Source organism: Camelus dromedarius, unplaced genomic scaffold (genome assembly GCF_036321535.1).
Source record: "Camelus dromedarius isolate mCamDro1 unplaced genomic scaffold, mCamDro1.pat HAP1_SCAFFOLD_185, whole genome shotgun sequence".
NCBI lineage: Eukaryota > Metazoa > Chordata > Mammalia > Artiodactyla > Camelidae > Camelus > Camelus dromedarius.
In genome coordinates this window covers 313,586-329,113 of record NW_026989816.1, presented here as the reverse complement: position 1 = coordinate 329,113, position 15,528 = coordinate 313,586, and the positions used below count along the sequence as shown (strand labels likewise).

The 15,528-nt window shown below is 51.8% G+C and overlaps 2 long non-coding RNA genes across 4 annotated transcripts; one reads left to right on the top strand and one right to left on the bottom strand.

Annotated features, from left to right (window-relative positions):
- Window positions 1-349: 349 nt before the first annotated feature.
- Window positions 350-4,572, bottom strand: LOC135320851 (uncharacterized). Of its 2 annotated transcripts, none has more exons than XR_010380198.1 (5): window positions 4,510-4,572; window positions 4,012-4,162; window positions 2,831-2,954; window positions 990-1,107; window positions 350-631 (listed from the first exon to the last, which is right to left on the bottom strand). It is a non-coding gene; the product is annotated as an uncharacterized LOC135320851 (long non-coding RNA). The 2 variants fall into 2 exon arrangements; XR_010380199.1 differs by lacking the exon at window positions 350-631 and adding an exon at window positions 670-719.
- An 8,827-nt stretch (window positions 4,573-13,399) lies between these two features.
- LOC135320842 (uncharacterized) lies at window positions 13,400-15,358 on the top strand. Of its 2 annotated transcripts, none has more exons than XR_010380189.1 (3): window positions 13,400-13,506; window positions 14,897-15,147; window positions 15,295-15,358. It is a non-coding gene; the product is annotated as an uncharacterized LOC135320842 (long non-coding RNA). The 2 variants fall into 2 exon arrangements; XR_010380190.1 differs by having other exon boundaries at window positions 13,400-13,512.
- The last annotated feature ends 170 nt before the right edge of the window (window positions 15,359-15,528 follow it).

Here is a 15,528-nt window from a genome sequence, read left to right as displayed (position 1 = left end):
CTGCCGCTGCCGCCTGACCTAACCGCCCCACCTCCCAGGAGCAAGCTTACCTGGAGTCCAAAATCTGGCGAATCTCCAGCGGTCAAGGCCCCCTTAGGCCAGGCTGCAGGGAAGAGAAGAAATCGACCTGCTTCCCAGCGCAGCCTCCCACACGCCGCCGCCTCCGCCGCCCCAAACAATTGCACTAGCCTCCCGGGGTCAGGCTGACTGCGAGGATGTGCACTTGCCTTCTAATCCTGGCCACGTGCCTGAGCACCTCCCTGCATCCCTACACTCCCTGCACCTCTGCACCCCTGCCACTATCTGCACTTCTTCACTGCCTGCACTTCTGCACCACTGCACCCCCGCATCCCCTGAACTGCCTGCGCCCTCCACAGCCCCTGCACCCCTGTCACCAGTTACACTTTTGCACTGCCTACACTCCTGCACCCCTGCATGTCCCACACACCACCTCTTGGGCCTGTGGCAGAGTCTCTGCTGTTAGACCAATGCACAGGAACTCACATCTTTGCCAGTATATGATGCATCAGTGGACGTCTGGGGTTGGCTGCAGGAAGGTACATGTTCCCGGTCACTAGTCTGGGCCACTAGGGTGATCTCTCTGAGGTCACCAAGGGCGGGCTCAGAGATGCTGTTTTCCGGGAAGAGAGGAGTTGGAACAGGTCTTGAGGGCAGAGCTGTGCTCACCAGGCCGTCCACGCTTCATGTTTTACACAGGGCTTCGGAGAAGTGAAATGGATCCAGCCAAGTAAGACCGGCCTGCTGTACGCCCACCTCAGTCCTGGGCTCTGAGTCAGACCGACTGGCTCCCACCCTCACGGCCCAGTTTTGGTAACTGAATGGTCCCTTTGAGGCATCCCATCAGTTCTCAGGAAGAAGTCTGACTGCTTCCACCCCATGGCCCTCCCTCCTGTGCTGGCCTCAGGAAGTTTCCTTATTTGGGGAAGAAGGCAGCCCACCCCCTACCCCACCCCTCACCATGCTCTCACCCAGGCTGCTGCTCTCTCTGCCCATCAGAGTCTGGGAAGCCATCCCCCTTCAGTTATGTCCCTTCTGAGATGGACTTGCTTCCACTCAATTCTAGGCGAGGATGCACCATGGAATGCACTGGGTAAGAGAACCAAAATAAATAATTTCTTCTGTGAGGTTTTCTGTTTATCTACTGGGATGGGCTGTGTGTAGTTTGCTACAGCTATTGGTGTGAGAGGCTAAAACAGCCTGTGTGTCCTTGTTTTCATCTCCCCGTTGTCTTTGGGTTTTCCCTTGACACTCCTGAGACATTTACTTCTTTTAGTTTTATTCCTGTTATTACACAGGGGCCCTACTGACATGGAGGTAAGGTGTTGGGGGAGCAGGACAGAGCAGGGCATCTGCAGTCCTGTGATTAGTTCTCATTGAGCCTGTGCCCTGAGCTGTGACCTCCACAAGTGTGTCTCTTTCCCCCCACCCCAATTTGGGTGAGACAGAAGGGATTTCCCTTCTCCCAGGTTGGTTAGGCTCTGGTAAAATAATTTCTCATTAAAAAAACAAACAAACAAAAAACAACTTCCCCAAATGAAACAGAATGTTTTGGGTATATTTCAATAGAGTTATTTTCTCCTTTCCAGGCAGGAAGCATGAGGAGTTATCCTCTGAGGCCTTCATTCTGAGAACAGGACACGGTCCTGGAGGTAAAATGCATGAAAAAGAGCAGGGGGCCCCTCTGAATGGGCCCCTGGAGTTGTCCCACTCGGACTTCCCCACGCTGAGACTTCCACTGGCCTCAGGGACCTTTTAAATCTGCCTGCCCTGGGGGTTGTTACAAAAGCGGGTTCTGCCCTGGGAGCTGTGACTCGCCAAGCCTGCCTGGCTGCCTCTCTGTGTTGGGAGCAGATTTTCCCCTCATTTTTCTGGGATCTAAGAAGTACAGTGGGATTGCAGCTCCCTCAGCTCTGGTGTTGTTTTCAGGACAGAAGGAGAAATTTCTGAGCTCCACACGAGCTGGAACAAAGGCTGGAATCCTCCCCTCCTCTGCCTCCGTGCAATAAGTGGCTGTGGTTCTAGCCGAGTTTCTGAAGATGTGGATTTAAACACACACATCCCAGCCCCTACAGGAGCACACAGTCCCATAAATCCCCCCAGTTTCCACTGGTAACTACTGAGCCAATGGGGACACGGGTTTCGGGACCACAGAGGCCTGACTGCACTACTTGCTCCGTGGCCTATTAACGTGGTTGCTCTGGGTCTTGTCTGAAGTGGCTTGCTTACCGCACCTGGTACATGGGAAACACAAAATAAGTACTAGAACCTTCACTTTTTCTCCCTCCAGGGCCTTCAAACATAGAAAGTATTAAGTGAACTCAGACGGCCTAGTCACCGCAATGAGGTCCGTCCAGCCTGGCTCTCCTGAGTGATGGGCACTGACTTGCACCTTAACTCGGAACAGTAGGGGAACTGCCTTCCTCTAACTGGGCCTCTCCCCACACCGGGCACGCCCTCAGCTGAGAAGGGGCCAACTCCCCCATTGAGGTGTGTGCTGGTGGCTTCAGTGTGACCTGGCCCTGCCGGGATGTGAACCTGCAGTGAGTGAGGTTGAGGGTCGGGTGGAGAGGGGTCCGTTCTTGGGTGGCAGGGGGCCCGGTAGCACCCAGCCCGGCCTGGTGCCTGGGGCTCCCTAACACCTCCTACAGCTCCTGGGTTGGCTCCGGTCCTGGCCAATCCGTACACCCTCCCAGCATCTTCTCATTAAGTCCCTTTTTGCTTTTATCAGCGAGAGGTGGCTTCTGTTGCTTGTTCAGTGAAACAGTACGTAGGGAAACCAGACTATTTCTAACATCAGTAAAATACCAACCTCAGTTATCTCGCCGGGCAGACCGTGCAGCACAAAGGCCTGCACAGGGCTGTGCGAACGGTTTACGTGAAGGGTCCTCATCATCTGTCTTCAGAGATGCAGAAGCTGGTGGTTCAGGTAAAACCTCAGGGAGGGATTGAGGAATCCAAAGCTGGTTGGTTTCAAAGGCTAACTGGTCAGACCAGACCCCTGAGCTGTGGTCAGAAGCCTAGCTCAACATCACGCAGACTCAGCACCCTAAGTGCCAGGTGGGGGCGGTGGTGTTCCCTTTGCAGGCTCTCATTGGGGATTCACTGTAGCCCCTTAAATGCAGCAGAGATTCCAGCCCCCTTAGCCCCCACCCTGCGTGTTCCATGACACAAATCCCGGGAGTGTTTAATTTTCATCTTTGTTTAGGAGGATGAAGGAGGGGCAAGAGGAGACATAAATTCATACTGACTGACACAAGGTCACAGCCAGTACCTCCTCCTTGGAGAGATATGTGCTCCCAAATTGGTGGCTGGGGGGCTGGGCGGAGACCCTCCACTGGTCCCAGAGGGACTCCCTCATCTGGCCACAACTGATGGGTTGGACAACAGATCCAGAGGGAGACAGAGCATCTTTCCTGGGAATTTGGAACTGACACACAGAAATCAAGTTCACTCATCTGGGGATTGGCGAGGGTGAGGGGCGGTGGTTGGAAGTCAAATGAAACCAGAGCATGAGAGAAAGTTAGAAGTGAAAGAGAGAGAGACAGAGAGACTGAGCTTGTGAGAGCAAATAGTCAGAAAGAAGGAAAACAATCAGGGGACAGAGGAATTCCAGCTCCTGACTGTCTAGTCTGTCCTAGCCCATCCACGACCCCGTGGGATGGTTAATAAAATTCCAGTTTTGCAGATAAGGATAAAGGCTGAAAGAGGTGGGGGCTGGGTTTGGGTGCACATTTAATTCAAGTGCCGCTGGACCCCTCATTTCCCATTGCCTGAAGGCACTGTAATCCTCACTGGGACCCCTGCGGTCCCCTGACAGCCCAGCATCCTGATCAAATGGCCCCTGCGGGAGTGGGAACCCCTCTGAGCGTGAAGAGTTCCCTGAACCGAGATGCCATGTATCAGCAGGCTCCTGCACACCCCAGGTTAACATCTCCCCAGCTGTGCAGTCTCCCGACTCACTTCCCTCCCTGCCAGGCACCCCTTCCTTACCACCGAGTGTACTGCAGGAATTCAGACACAGGGATGCCCAAAGCAACACGAGCCCACCGGCTATACAAACAGCAGACTCCCAGCCCCACCTGGGTTCCGAGGGGACAGTAGGCGTCCTCAGCTTCCATGTGTCTAAGACAATCTTCTTCAGCTGGAGGTTATAGAGAAAAATAAAAGGTCCAAAACATAGTTCATTGAGGAATTCCTCCAAGGACCTGACTCCAGAGACTACAACCAGGGGTACCAACCCCCCGGACTTGGGGTGAAGGTGGATTATTGATCAGCACAACCTCCGGTGGCCCAGCTCCTCAACTTGGCTGCCCAGAGTGGGCTGGGGGAATGGGTAAAGCCAGGGCACTCAGGAAGAGCACAGAGGACCTGATCTCCCCTCTCCGCACTTGTAAACCCTTCCTCAAATCTCAAGGCATCTGACAGAGAGCAGCCACCACAATAAGGAGATGCTCCCATCTCTTCACTCACTCCAGTCTGTTCACTTACGTGCTGAGCATCCACTGGGTCCCAGGACATGACACATAGGATGGCCGATGGGACAGGCTTGGTTCTTCCCCCTGGACCCTGTTCAATCTGATGGAAGAATGATCACTCATAAAGAGTTTCTCAAAATTATAAAGAGACCAAAGACAAACTGCAGAGTGAACCAAATTTAAAAATATATATGAAGATCCCCCAGTCTCCCCACCTAAGGTTAACAGCATAAAGCAAAAAGATCTTGCCTTTGATCACCAAGGAAGTGGTGACCCTCTCTCAGGAGGAAAGGAGAGTTAATCTTTGAGCAGGACACAGAAGTGCTCCATCGAATTGGACCAGGACCTCTGCATTCATTCAGCAAATCTGTATAAGCTCCTACTACTTATGGGAATCTAGTAACTATACCCATTCCCAAGGGTCTTGGGCTTTATTAGTCAACAAAATAGACACGACTCCCCATCACTGGGGGCTCAGAGTTTTAGCAGAGAAAACAGGCAACATGATGGGGGTAGCAAGAGCTTGGGGAAAAATAAGAGTGATATGAGCAAACTCAGGTGATGGTGGTGGGGTGGGAGGCAGGCAGGAGGGAATAAGGCAATCCTGGCAGATCTCAAGGAGTAATGAACTTGAAGCAGAATAGATCCGGAGGAAGAAGGAAGAGCCGGAGCCAGAGGCCCCCAGAGTGATGGGGAGAGTGTGGGCGGAGAGGCAGAGCAGGCCGGGTCCTGGAAGACTTTGGGACGACTTTGGCTCCTAATGAAATGATGACCCGTTTAGTGAGTTTTGAGGGGAGGGGTGATATAGTCCAACTTAAGCTTTTGTGTTTGTGTTTTCTTGTGGGAGGTAATTTATTTATTTTAATGAAGGTGCTGAGGATTGAACCCAGGATCTCTTTTTTTTTTAACATTTTTTATTGATTTATAATCATTTTTGAACCCAGGATCTCTTGCATGCTAAGCATGCGCCCTACCACTGAACTAAACCCACCCCATCAATGTATGCTTTTGCAGGCTCCCTCTGACTCTGTGTGGATGAGAGATTGTAGGAAAGCAAAGATGGAAACAGGAGGCTATTGGTGTCCAGGAAGGGCTGAAGGTGGCTCTTAGGAGGGCGGGGAGCAGGGAGCAGGTGGTTAATGAAGACAGAATACCCAGAATTTTCTAACAAGCTGGATTTGCTGTCTGTGTGTGTAAGAGAAAGACAGAAAGAACATTGTTCCAACATCTGGACCTGGACAATCGGAGGGATGACCTCTCCATCCACAAGGGATGGGACAAGGTGGGGCTGAGCAGGTGGAAAGGGGCTGGTATCAGCTCAGTTCTTCAATGTCATGGTTAAGGGGTGTATTACATATTGCCACAGAAATGCCTAATAGGTAGAGGAGTCTGTTTTCTTTTTCTTTTTAACACTTAAAAAATATAATTTAAATGTATTAATTGTATTATGTGAATGATTTGGGAAGTTTGTTTCATGCCAAGGTATATGTTATATATAGCCAAATGGAAAATATATCAGAAAGGGGAGAAATGAGGGCTTTCACATAAACTGACTGTCCATAACGTAGGTAAAATTTCAATAAAACCAGTCTTCAGTGCAAAAACCTCATCTTGGTGTTATATAAAAATAAACGAAAAAGGACTATGTTAATGTATCATTATTTCATGTTACATAATAGCCCCAAACAAACACACTGTTTAACTATGAGGCTTGTAGAAATGCTGTTCGCTTTTTTCACATAAATACAGAAATGCAGAAAGGTTCTAAGGTAGAATAAGCATCTTAGTGGAAATAATACAGATTTGAGCATTTTACATGATATATATATTTACTGATACAAAATTTGGAAAAGTAATTACATAGTAGAACATATGTATGAATGTGAAAGCAAGATTAATGAAAGAAAAAGAATGTGAGTCTCAGGGATAAAGGTCCAGATGGAAAGGGCAAATCAGGGAGTTTTGGAGAAATCGAGAAATTGATGGCATGCCAATTTCCAAGGCTGGGTTGCTTCCACCAAAGGAATAGCAGAGAGAGAGATGAGAGGCCCAGGAACCAACCCTGGGGCACACCCACAGTGTATGTTTGGGAAAAGAGGAGACATTGGCAAAGGACCAGCCAGTAGACCAAAAGCAGAAAGCAGACAGAGCGATGGGCTGGAGTTTAAGTGAAGCAGGAACACGGGGGAGGAGGGATGGAAGAGCTGGGTCAAATGCTGCCGAGGGTCTACGCATGATGAGGACTGAAAATTGACCGCTATATTTAGCAACGTGTGGTCACTGATGGCCTTGACAGGGCAGTTTCCATAGAGCGAGGGTTCAGGGGAAGAGCCAGAGTGGGTGTAAAAGGGGATGGCTCAAGAGAAGATGCAGACAGTGAGTTTAAACAACTCCTTAAAGATTTGCTGCAAAGACACAGGGTGGCAATTGGTGGGGGTGAATTAGGGTCAAGGAGTGCTGTTTGTTTCTTTTAAGAAGATGGACGTTTATATACTGATGGGAGCCAACTAGCAGGAGAACAAAATAGATGAGGTAGTGAAAGAGAGGATGGTTTTGGGAGTGACAACCCAGAGAAGATGGGAGGGATGGGTCCCGGGGACTTTTCGAGGAATTGGCTTTCGATGTCACCTGTAATAAGAGGTGGGGCACCGAGAGTGAGGTCACAGACAACACTAGGTGAGCGGATGTGCTGGGAGTTGCTTGTGAAACTTCTCTTCTGTTGGCTTGTTTGCTTGTTCAAAATAGAAAAGTAACCTTACCAGCTGAGGGATGAGGAGGAAGAAAGAGTTACTGGAACCATGAGAAGAAGATAAGAAAGAGCCTTCCAGGGAGAATGGGACAGTGAAAAGAGCAGGGGGAGATGGGGGAGTGCGCTCCCAGAAAGTTACATTTTCTCTTTGACGTCCCCAAATGTATGATGTGTGATTACCCTTCCTGCTGTCTACGAAATAAAAATTAAGTATGGTTCAGAGGAAATGCTATTTCATTCTAAGAGGCTACCTGTTTCTCAGGAATGGCCATCTTAAACTGCAAATATTACAAAAAATGTTGAAAAGATGAACCTGTGTACCTAAAATCCCCTATTTTCTATTAATCTGGTTACTATTTAATTTCCCTATCAATAACTCATAACCAATACTGCCATGATGGAGGTACACTGATGCTTAAAAGGAAATGAGATCTGTATCCTTTTCCTAAATTCCATGGCTTCCTTAATATACAGTTACCCTTGGAATTTAGGAATGTCTGGTATAAGAAGTGAGAAACAGTTTGAGAAAATCCCGGCTCAGAATTACACAGCACAACCGCATCTCAGAAGTATATACAGCCGTAAAGAATTTTAGAAGCAAAACTCCGTAACTACTCTTAAAGACTTTTGCAAACCTGGGCCTGCCCAGATGTTTCCAAACTGGAAAGGGACTCCAATCACTTGCCTGGTACCGGACCAGAGGCTGGCCAGCCTTTTCTGTAAAAGCGAGAGAATAAATATTTTCAGTTTTGCAGATCATTTTGTTGTAACCATGCAGGTCTGCAATAAGAAAGCTAAGAGCACTGGGAGACAGGAAACAAATGGGCATGCCCACACCCTCCCTTCCACTCAGGGCAGATTCTATGTGGTGGGCAGTTTTGCCACAATAACTTGCTTCTTTGTTTCCATTGGTTTCTTTGTTTCCACCTTACTGCTCAAGCTCAGAAATTCATTTGGTCCTGGTCCTTCAGCATCTATGCAGAGAGAAGGCTGAGCGGGGTTGGGAACCCCACCTGATGGAGAAGAGAGATTGCTGGGAGGGACACTACGGTGGCCACCATGACACGAGACAATCACACCTTCTGGGGTGAAAGGGAATGAAGACAAGGGAGGGACAGAGCAGTGGGACCCCTAGGTCGCCTGCCAGGCTTTCTCTCCCTCCACAGCCACCCTGGGTGCCTGGGGGGTGTTGGGATTCAGCTACGGTGATTAGGATGAAGGGACTCAATATAAAGGACCATCCAGCTCCTCACTAGGTTCCAAACGCAGCCCCTCAAAGTCCACCCTCTGAGTTTCTGGAACTCAGCTGGAAGAATAAATGAGCAGGCCAGATCCAGAGCCCAAGCCAAACACGACGGTGGTCACGTGGGGTTGTAACCCCATGTTCAGTGGTAGGGGACGCCTTGCAAATCTGCAGAAATCCCTGTTCCACCTCATTCCTGGGGGAAACCCCAGATCTCCTTCTGCTCTGTCTGTTCTTCTCTTGATGCTATTGTCCTGGATGGATGCAGAGTCTTTGAACCTGGCCCTCCAAACGTACACAAGCAGCCTGTTCGATAAAACAAATTATGCACTTTTTCACATTTGCCAGTTTTTTGATTCCAGAAATTTTGCGGGACTCATTCTCACAGTCTCCTGTGACCCCACCACTTGGTGGCCCTCTGCTCATGGAAACACCATTTCCCACAACTGCACCCTGCCTCCCAGCTGGTCAGAGGGGAATGTCCCACAAAGACACAGGTGTTTGTGAGGATCCTGCCCCCAGCAGAAAGCCTACTCCTGGAGCCACGAACAGGGATCTGGCCTCCTGAGCCGCTCAGCTCTAATTCAAAGCCTAAACTGGGGGCCCCGAACATTGCTGAATGACTTTCTGAGTCACCTGGACTGGAGGGGCCTGATTTTTCTTTCCAGGAATGGATGTAGTGCAGCCTCCATTTTCAGGGCTGACATTGACGATGGATCTAGTTCCCCCCACTGCACCGCAGGAAGGAGAGGCCCTTCCATCCCACAGCTTGGAAACCCAGCCCAGGTAAGTTCTGAAGCAGTGTATCGCTGCCAGGTCCAGTATCCCTGCAGAGTGGCCTCTGTCCCTGAATGAGCCCCTTCCCTGGGCCTTTCCTGCCCCGACACAACCACACCCCAGTCTGTGCCAGAGATCTGGGGCTCTGTGTGTCCAGGGCACACAGTTGGGACCTGAGCCAGGTGTCCCCTGGGCCTCAAGGGGGAGAGGTCTGCCTCTGCATCAGGGGAAGGTGATCCCTCATGGCTGGCAGGACGCTCTCAATATGGACCTCCAGGAGCCCAGGGAGCAGTTTCCCTGCAGGTGTTAGAAGCCATCATCAGGAGGGCAGGCCCCTCTTTGTGCAGACCATCCCGCAGTGCTGGGCCCACGTGCTGACCACAGAAACCTACATGTCCCCAGGTTACCCCAGGCAACCTCACAAATTCGTCACTTGGTGACCTGGGTAACACGGGCTCATTGGCCATCCCATGAGGGTGGTCCTTGCAGGCATGGTCTCCAGGTGCTCCCGTTAAGAAATCCCCCTGGGTTTCTGTGGTCACAGAGCCCACACCAGAAGATTCTAGTCCTGCAGTGACCACCACAGCAGTCACCTCCCCTGTGCATGTCCAGGAACAAATGACAGCAATTTATTGCCAGGAATCGTGATGAACAAGGGGGTGGGATTCCATACTAATTTTAGGATCCTGGTAACTCACTCTGCAACCCAAAAAGCATCCATGAGAAATGTGTTTATTGGGATATCTGTGCCCCTAGAAGAGCTGTTCCTCAGGGCTCCTGGGACCCTCCAGCCCCTCTCAAGTTTCTCAGAGCTTGGGTCTAAATTTCTATCTCCCTCCTTTGGTGTACAGCCACCTGTGTCTCGTGATCACAGGTCACTTTATTGCATGACTTGGCATGTTCTTAGTTCTCGTCCTCCACCCCTGCACTAGACTCCCACGATGTTCCCACTGACCCTTGGCTCCCTGGGTGGGTCAGGGGGCCCTAAGTCTGCACCCTTCACTCTCCTCCTCTACCCCCAACTCTGAGGCCACCCCTAGGTGGACTGGAAGGTGTTTGTAAATGAGTCTTACACAAGGACATGACTGGACAAAGCAGGGCTCCACCCCCGGAAAGCACACCTGCTCCCTTCTCTGATGAGGACCCCACAGCCCCACATTGCCTCCAGGGGTCTACTCAGCACACAGTCCCCCAGTTCTGGGCAAGGCGTCTCCCTGGAATCCTTGCTTCCAGGCAGAGTCTCTCTGTCCTTCTGAGTTTAGAGTTGTTCCCATGTTCCTGAGCACCAAGGTGCCCAGCGCAGACCCTTCACTGACCTGGAGAGACAAGGAAGATTTGTGGCCACAGGTATCACAGGACACACCTGCTGGGACCCCAGGCCAAAGGGCCATCCTTCTGCCTTCTCAGGTGTGGATCCCGTGGTACCTTTTTGCAGGGGGCCCAAATGGGGAGTGGGGCCCAAAGCAGTTCATGGGGCTCTCTGGGCAGGGAAGACTTGGGCCAGGCAGCCTTGCCTGGTTTCCCTCCTGGGGCACTCTGAAAACCCCTGCTCCTCTGGCTGTGGCTGGAGGCCCCCCAAACTTCAGGGCAGGGCCCTTACTCTCAGCCTCCACTGCCTCCAAAGCCACGCTGGAGCTGGCATGGGGAAAGAGCTTTCTTGCCCTCTTGTGGCCAAGCTGCCAGAGGTGGATGCTGCGGGGAACTGGAAAGAGAGTTAGCAGTTGCTCAGATGTGAGTGGTTAGGCAATTTGACACCCTGTCAACTAGCCTTAAACATTGGAAAGAGGGCTTTCCCGGGAAAGCTGGAAGTTACTTTCAGTAATTTGTTTAAAGATTTCTTTTTTTTTTCCCTTAAAGACTCATAAAACCTCTCCCAGGTCATTCCTGGTATGGACCATTATCCAGGGATCAATCGGGAAATGCAGGAGGAGAGGGGTGGGGGTAGGGGAGAGGGGAGGGGAGATCAGAGCCCACAGAGAGGAGATGCCCCTCCCAGGAGCCACAAACTGGGCAGTGGCTGCTGGCATCCAGCTCTCCTGTTCTCAGGCCCATTTGATCTGTGGGGTGTTTCCAAAAGAAACAATGGTGGAAGGGCCATGGAGGACCCCTAGACCTCCCAGAATAGACAGGGGGAGCAGAGTCACCATGCTGGCCCAGGGCTTGGAGACAGACCTGCAGTGGAGACCACAGGTCTTCTGAGAAGCCAGTTTCGAAATAAAGGCAGTATGCGCTGGAATACCCATTTCGAGCAATTGCTTCATCATAGACATGTAATTTACATAGTTCTTCTCACCACGAAACTGTGTTCCCAACACGCTACATGAATGACGGCTTCAACACACATTCATTTCTGAGATGTGAACAAGTGTAGAGCCGCTCTTTCGTCCAGCATATTGGGCATGGTTACACCTAGGAACGCTTACCAAGATTTCTCAGCAACAGCCAATTTCGAAATAAAGGCAGTGTGCGCAGGAAAAGCCGGTTGGAGTGAGGGCTTCCCCATACCCATGTAAGTTATATAGTTCCCCTCACCATGAAACGCTGTTCCCAACATGCTACATGCATGAAGGTTTTGACACACATTCAGTTCTAAAGAGTTAGCATGTGGAGAGCCGCTCTTTCATTCAGCATAAAAGGCCTGGTTACACCCAGGAAGATTTACTCAGATGTCTCAGCTGGTTCCTTCACCCAGATTCAAAATAAAGGCCGTTTTTGCTGGGAAAGCCTGTTGGAGCGTGTTCAGAGCTGTTTCGGGCTCTGTCCCAGCTGGAGGGTGCAAACCCCAACCTCCAGAATGAGGGACCAGGACCCCACCGGCCAGGTGGTGTTGCCTTTGCTGGGGAACAGTGATCTTTGGGTTAGATATTTTGCAGCTCTCTCTAAAACCTGTTTTGACTTAAGTTTGCATCCTAGTCATCAGTTTCAGGGCAACAGAAAAAGCATATCCTACATCCCTTTGCACTGAAATCTTCCCAAAAGAGCAAATATTTGCCCATGAAAATACCAGCTGCTCTTCTAAGGCCCCCTAAATACCCAGCAGTGTGGCTGGTGCACTCTTGATCAGGAACAGGATGAGACGGACCAGCGGTCTTCCAGCAGGCTTGGCCTGGTGTGGCAGCTGCGCTGTGGGTCCGTGGTGGGAGGGCCATGCAGGGAATCCTGTTTGAGGGGCCTCTGTGCACGTCTGCATTATGCTCTGAGGTTTCATACAAGGCTCCAGGCATCCTAACTGGTCAGATACAGCCCCCACCCTCGGGCTGGAACCACCAGGACCTCAGTACCTGTAACAGGGACGGTGCCTGGTGTGGAGAGAGGTCATGGGACACTCCGGGGGCAGCGGCAGTGGTGCTGGGGAAGGCAGGGGATGCAGTGAATGGTGGAGGGAGCAGGGTCCCTTGCTTGGGGGTGAGAGTTCTTGGGGAGACCACAGAGCATGGCACACACCATCCCCACCCATACCCCAAATTCCTAGCCCCGCCAACACAGGGGTTTCTCTGAACCCTCTCACCGTGGCTCGCCTGTAAGACCGCACCTAACCCGGCATCTGGCACCCCTGCCCTATCTCCCCTCTTAGGACAGATCCTGTCTCCTTGGAAACTGCCCAGCAGCGCGAATTCAAGGCCGGCAGCGGGCCTGGCGGATCTGCACTTCAGGTGCCCTACCTGGCCAGCCGTTTGTGCCTTGGCTCAGTCCTCTATCTTGCCCAACGGCAGCCTGGGTCCACGTCCGGTGCAAGGGGAGGCCGCGGAGCCCAGGCTGAGCCACACACACGGACAGGTGAGGGTGCCCCCGCCCCGCTGCCCCGCCGCTCCGAAGCCCCGCCCACTGGTGGCAGCACCGCCCCAGCATCCGGCCGGCGCCATCTGCAGGTGAGGAAGTCTGCTCGGCACCGCCCGCCCCGGCCCCGCCCAGCTGCCCCATAAGCCTCCCCCCAGCCCCCGTCCTGGCCTAGCCCTGGCTCCCATTGGCTCCGCAATTTCTGCCCTCTCACGTCTAGCCTAGGGAGGACACAGACGCAAGCGCTAGAGGAGGGCCCCGCGGTGTTGCCATGGCTACATGCGCCGCGCTCTGCGCGGGCCGGTATGAGCTTCTGGGGCGGGCAGCGGGCTCCGGAAGTGTGCAGCTACCCGGGACCATGGCAGTGCTTGCTGCTGGGGCTGGCGGCTTGCTCGCCTGGGCGACTAGTTCTGGCCTGGTCAGTCGGCGGCCGACATCCTGTCTGGGGCGGCGTCCCACAGACGGTAAACGTACGGCCGCGCCGTTGGCGGTGCCAGTGGACATGGACCGGGGTGGGATCCGGGTTGGTGTGGCTGCCGGGGAGGCGCTGTGGTGCCGGGGAGCGGGTTGGGGCGGGGAGGACAGTGCTGGGGCACAGCCTCGGGCTTTCCTCCCCCTCGGGCACTGGGGCTGGGACCGCGAGTCCGGGTAGCCCTGCTTGGCCGCGGCCTCCCAGAACCCCCGGGAAGGGCAGGCGGAGGACCTGTCTTTTGTGAAGCGGGGCCTTATCCGGGTTTTGAAGAGCCCCAGAATCAGATGTTGGAATGGGGTGGTTTATCAGCCTTGTTTATCTGCAGGGAAATTTCAGTTCCATCCAGATGTTGGCTCCTTCGGTAAACCTCAGGAATAAGACAAGGGTCATTGCCGATTAGCAGTTATATAGGGCTTGACTCAAAATAGACTGTGCGGGGTGTAGGGATGGTAGATGGGCCTTCCCTCTCAAAGTTGGCAGTCTTCTGGGATTAGAGGACCCAGTTGAGGATTACATCCTCATCTGCGGTAATGGAGGTTGTGGGAACATTAACACAGAGAAGGGAGGAGTGTGGCTGCGGTAACTCATTAAAGAAGCCAGGACCCTTGCCTGGCTCTTGTGTAGGAGAGTCTCGCCTAGGGTAGGGCAGCAGTCATCAAAGTGTGTCTGAGGCCCCTGAGATGCAAGACTATTTTCGTAGAAACGCCGGTATGTCAGCTGCCTTTTGCACACTCTTGCACTCCCGAGTTTCCTGTGGGGATTTCCAGGGAAAACCTGGTCTGTGATATCACAAAACAGGGAATTTAGAGGCAGATAGAATTCAGAACTCACCAGTCCAAAAGAGTTTTGCAGAAATTAAAATCACTGCTCTTCTTCTCATTAATGATTTTTGTTTAGAAAAATATACTTATTTTTTGCTTAAGAGTATTAATGGTAACATGTAGTAGGTTGTTATTATTTTTAAGTGAAATCATAAGCATTTTTTAAAGTTCTTATTTAAGTTCTAACACAGGAACTATTGATAGATTTAACCCACATAAACAGCAGCCTTTTGTAGTCCTCAGTAATTAAGAGTGTACAGGGGTCTGTAGGCCAAGAAGCTTGAGAGACCCTGGAGAACGTGTGCTCAGGTACTAGTCAGGTACTTAGCGTTGTTAGACAGATTCCAAGATGTCTTCTGCATGTGCTCCCGGACTCGAAGTAATTGGCCACATGGAGACGGGTGGGCAGTGCCTCCAATATACAAACCAGAAGCTGGTGAACGTGTCTTGAGTCTAGGCCATGTGCTGTGCAGGGATTCCCATTGTATCTGTTCTATCTAAGCCGGGATTCCTGTGCAGAGGCTTGGCCCTGAAGACCCGCTCTCCTTTGCTCCCTGCCAGGTACCTTCTGTGTGATGTCAACCCTCCAGAGGGCTTCAGCCTCCGTAGAAGCGTCTGTATCCACATCGCCTTCCTCCTGAAGACCCTGCTGAAAATGGAGGAATCGGTGCTGGTGATACCCCCTTGGGGCCTCCTCTACCATTGGCAGAGCCTGGACATCCACCAGGTCCGGATTCCCTGGTCTGACTTTTTTGATCTCTCAAGTCTCAACAGAAACATCCCTGACACTGAGTACGAACCGTTCATTGCAGGTGAGATGGTGATCGTTTAACTGGGGCCAGACGGTTGTTGTTCTGGTTCCGATGTGAACATCAGGCCATCTTGCTTCGGGCTTGTCGGTCTGCTAAGGGGTCCTGCTCATGTTTCCCGCACTGCAGGTGAAATTGTTCTTTCCATAGTTTTTCTCAGGAAATAGATCTGAAGTGTATGAGATCTGTGTTCCCTCCGCTCTGAAAATCCTGGCCTCCTGGTGAGATGGAGTGGTGACAAGAAGGCCACTGCCACACAGGCCTTGTCTAAGGAGGACTCGCTCACTGGACAGTAAGGGCCATTCTTACCTGAAGGAAAACACGATGTGTGTGTAGCATGGGCCACGTGCTGGAGAAGGTATGTAACCTCTCATTCAGTATAAT